Genomic DNA, 5488 nt, shown 5'->3' with positions numbered 1-5488 from the left:
TCTTTATCTTCCACTGGACTTTTACATTATTTTCATGTAATGTAATTACTAATACATTTGGCTTAAATCTGCCATTTTCCTAATTATTTGCACTATTTTCTAGCTTGCTTTTTGATTGATACTATTTTATAATTTATTTATCCTCATCCTGTTTCACTACAACTTGTTATTTCTTGCTTACATAACACATCATTTGAGATCAATAGAGCTCTGCTCTACCAGCTTTTCATTCTCAATTCTAAGTTAAAAGAACAACCTCTATCTGGTTCATGAAGTTTTCCTAGCACAGAAAATAAAATGTTGATGAAGCCCTGTAATGGTTTTTATACTTGCTGAAAGGGAATATGCCACTTTCACGTACATTTAACTATCTAAAGTAAACCCTTGACTCTGTATGCCATTGGAAGCAGGTTTCTTTCTCAAGAAAAGGCACCACAAGTCAGATGTCAACAGACAGAATTAAAAATCCCCTCTACAAGCAAGGGTGAATAATTGCAAATATTTATATAACCTACCACAGTTGAGTAGTTTACACTTTGTTTTTAATATGCTATTGATATCCATCTATCATATTTAAATTTCTACATACATATAAGGTATTACCATTTATATATTCATTTTTAATTTAGATTTACTTTTATTGTTCATAAAAAAATTTACAACTCTTACGATACTTATGGTGTAATTTTCTTAGACCCTAATGAAAATAATTTAGTATTCTTTTTATTGCAAGTCAGCTTGTAATCAGTTCTCCAGGATACATTTTTTGAATAAAGAATTCTACAAGATTAATCATTTCATTTCAAAATTTTGTAGATATTGTTCGCTTATTTTCTTGTTCTAATTGTCTCTTTTGAGAAGTCATCTGTGAGTGTACATATTGCTTCTATGGTGGCAAATGTATTTTATTTGAAGGTAGTTTATATAAGATTTTTCTCACTGTCTTTGGCTTTCATCAGTTTACTATTGTTCACCTCGGTATAGGAGAATATTGAGTTATTCTTTTAAACATTTCTAGAAAGTTTGTTATTTCCTAATATTTCATTTAGTATTAGAAAGTTCTGAGCCATTTCTCTTCAATTATTTATTTGGACAATAAACATTTTAAGGATCACCAAATGAAATGTTCTTTAAATTAAATTCTAGTATAATTTCACCATTTATTGTGAACATACTACATGTCAGATGAAGTAACACTTAATATTTGTATTTTATTTAATTAGTAGAATTTCTATACAATGTAGGTTGTATTATTCTATTTTATAAAGACTCAAAAGTCATAATCTATTGTACTAATTCAAATAGCTTTTTACTAGTGTTTCTGAATTATAAGCTCATTGATTTTAGGTCACTAAATTTGCGGTCTTTTGATTAAATGTGTTCAAATTCCTCTGCTAGAATATTATTGAAATATTGTGAAATATAACCGTATTCACAACTCTATTGGTAAAAGTAAAGGTTATTTAAAAACTAAATGTTTTTTTTGTGCCACTGTGTCAGAAACCCTACAAATTTGTCTTATCAAAATTTATAATACTATATCAATTGCACCAACATTATCTATTCATAGGTAAAAAAAAAAAAAAAAACAACTAATATTACAAGGATTAAATATCTTGCCTATAACCAACGTCGCTAAGTCCATGTGAATTACAGCCCATACTATTGGACATAATATTGTAATGGCATCAGCATAAAAACAGGAAGAAAAGACAAAAATTCAAAAACCTTAAAGTTTCTCAAGGTTAAAGAAAAGATCAGAAAAGAGATTGATCTGATCAGACTTGGTAACTGATGACCTGATAGCCTGGTAATTAAGAAAACCACAATCTGAGGTTACGTGTTGTTTTAAAACTTGACTTTTGGTAATTTGCTGAAGAATTAAATATTTCACTAAATGCAATAATATTTAACCCTTATTATTAAATAATGACTGTTTTCTTTTAGTAGAGTTGAGTAAATGCTTCTGTTTTAAATAAGAATGGAAAAGTTGCACTTGGATTATAGGGATATTTAAATTTCCTAAATGAAATTTCTAGGTTACAGAAGTAGTTTACGATTTTTTTTCTTGATTACTTAAACCGGTAAAATATTTTTGAAAATTATGGCATATGAATAATAAAAGTAGCAGCTTTGATTCTGAGAAATGAGTGAGACTATAAACAGGACTTCACTATTCTAGACAATTTATAATCTATGTTGGCATAGAAATGTGTCAGTGTGTGTGTGTGTGTATGTGTGTGTGTGTGTGTAAAGAAATTACAATGGGAAGACAATATATGATACATTGCGTTTTTCTTATGATGGTTGCCAGATTATTATAATAAATTATTTAAAATTTAAAGTCGTTACTTATGTGCTATGCTTTACACATCTAAAATGAATAGAAAAATTAGTTGAAAACAACTATGTTTCTTTAAATTAGGTCTTTTATGTAAACAACTAATACAAACTCTTATTTCACAGAATGAATTTTCCTTTAATTTGTATTACCACAAATGACTAAAACTTTGATTACTTTTTTCCACTTTTAAATTTTCTCCTAAATACAGTACCCTGTGTTAACTGGAATGAGCTTTTCAACAGGATATGCACTTAATTGGCACCATTTCCAAGGAACTAAATTAAATCTGACGACATGGTCTCCCATTTAATTGGAATGGTAATTCCCCTTAATAGGGACACTTGCAGATAATTATGTGAGGTTCAAATGGGGCTATGGGTCCATAGGAGGCTCAAAGGTTGTTGATTCTTTTACTTCTACAACATCTGTCACCAATTATCTACTAACTGCAGAAGTTTGAACTCACTGTGGGAGACATTTAAAACCGCTTCTTACTGAGTTTAGCTCAGAATTTTTTGTTACACCTGTTAAGATCTGAAAGAAAGCTCTGCTTCTGCCTTCTCATATATATCACTTCAAACAGCTCTCCTACCTTTTTGACATAGGCCAGTGATGTGGGAGCTGGCTCCTGCTTCAAGAAACTACATAAAATTTCTGGTTATAAGACAATTGACTGTGCTTTCTATTCTCATGTGCTATATATTCATAGTTTGAAAAGTCCTTGTAATCATCTTGTTGCCAGGTGGGACTATCAATCATTGTTACGCTGCTTTATAGCGGTTGAGGCTTGTTCCCTACTACTTTATTTTAACTATTATTGACTATCATTTTCTATATGTTCAAATGTGTGTATTGTTTTGTAAATGCTGTAACTACCAGTGCTGACAGTTTTCAGTTGCTTTTCTCTTTACACAAATGAAATTTCAGACAGTGGCTAAGAGCTCAGGATTTATAAGTAAATACAGACTCAGGCATTAAACACTTTTTAATTTTGGTTATTATTTTATCACTGAGCTTTTCCTTTCTCTTCCATAAAATAAATCATATTTTGTTAAATGATTAACAAATATACATATTGTGCCCCTACTTTGTACTAGGTAGGTCTATTTATTTTGGGGTATGTAATATTGATTTAAGCAGACAGAAGTCTTAACGATGTGGAACTTAACTCATAAAGGGAGAGGTAAAACCACCATTTGAAGAAATGCTTTCGTATTCATGTGAATTCTACACAAAAATTTAGATGTGAGAACAAAAAGGCACATTTCTTTATTTTATTTAAATCATATTAAATCTGACTTTGAGGTATCATCTTGTAATGCAGGCAGGAAATTGAATCCACTGCATTATTTGTGCCATGCTCCTTTCTCCGGGTCATCACAATAGTAGGAGTCAACTGCGGGATGAAAAGGCACGCCAATTACCCGATGTGTTTATCCCATCATGGCCACCTTTGATGTGCTTCTTATCCATCCTCAACAGTACCTTGATGCGATGATATGGGTTGCAAATGTGTAATTTAAAACTCAGTTATTTTTTCTAGAAATTTTAAACCAAACAAAGAAAAACATCCACCTGGCATTAAAACTACCTCTTCAGGTTTCTGAAAAGTAATGGGATATAGAACAACTAACTTTGGAATGCCACTCTCCCCTAGACGTGAACTAAATTAATACTCTTTTTCTTATTTCAACTTCTTTCTCCTCACAGGCATTCAGTTCTCCCCACCTACCATTTGTATAATTCCTAAAGAACTTAGATTTCCAGAGAACAAAACCTAGGGTCTCATTTTCTGTCAGGATCTTTGTATTTTCTTCTTCATATACCTCATATTATTCATAAGATGAAGTACATCTGAGTGGGGCAAGGAAATACAAATGACTTGTTGATTTGCTTAAAATTGGAGAAAGCATTACAGACACAAAACAAAATATCAAATTAATTATACCACAATTATTAAGTTGTATGAGAAAATAAAGAATAATATTATGGAGAGTAAAATGATGCTGTGGGAAGAACTTGTATGGGATGATCATGGAAATTATTTAAATAGAATTACTTACCTGGGATGATCATAGAAATCATCTTTGAAAAGATAACACGGTAAAAGATGACATATTTTAAAACTGCTATGTGAAAAGCTGGAGAAAGAACCTTTGAAAACCTTGGAATCCACAGGTGAGAGTCTCTAAAATAATAAGAATTGAAAATGACACGAGACAAGAGTGTATTGAACAAAGAAAAGAGCAGTTAAAGAGGCAGCTGTGAGAATAAATAAGGGTCAAGTCATATAAAACCTTGTAAACTATAGAAAAAGAATTTTGATTCTAAGTGTTTAGTGAAGATAATAACATGTTTACATGGGCAAGTTACATGATTTTATTTTCAATTTTGAAAGATCCTTTGGCACCCACAGAGATGTGTGAAATAAAATAAGAGAGAAAGCATGGGGATGTTTTAAGAAATTCCTGACAGTGTCCACAACAGAGAAAAGGATATTGAGGAGAAAACATGAGACATCATTTTTGCAAGGTGATTATCAGAGTCACACATGCATTATACTCTTGTAATAGTATCATTTGTGTCAACAGTCTGCTTACTGTTATGAGAGGATATTTTGTGATTAGAGTTAGAAACTAATGAATCTTGTGTAGAAAGAAAGGATTACTGGTGTGGACAGGCAGTTACTCTAAACATTGGCTTCTTTGTTTTCCTGGGTGCTGTGGTATTTATTAACTTTAAAACATTTATGCTTTGTTTTTTCTTGTAAGTGTGTATTCATCATTTTCCCTAATTTTCAATAGATGAGTTTATTTATTAAAAAGAATCCCACAAATATAAAAGCTTCAGGACCTTTAACACACAAATATGCAGCCCACTATTTTATTTTATTTTATTTTATTTTATTTTATATTTGCAATTATGGATTATATACTAAAAGAAAGCCACAAAAGACGGTATAATTTATTTCAATTAATTTTATTATTATCATCATTATCATGAACTATCATTATCATGAATAAATATTATCCTTGTCATGAGTAAATAATTATCAAGAATTATTCATGAAAAATATGGTTTGAAATAATCACATTATCATTATCTATATCTTGAAATGTCCTAGGAATATCTTGAAAATATGAG

This window comes from Chlorocebus sabaeus, chromosome 3 (genome assembly GCF_047675955.1).
Source record: "Chlorocebus sabaeus isolate Y175 chromosome 3, mChlSab1.0.hap1, whole genome shotgun sequence".
In the NCBI taxonomy this organism is placed as follows: domain Eukaryota; kingdom Metazoa; phylum Chordata; class Mammalia; order Primates; family Cercopithecidae; genus Chlorocebus; species Chlorocebus sabaeus.
The sequence above is the reverse complement of the archived record's forward strand: the minus strand, read 5'-3'. Positions refer to the sequence as shown.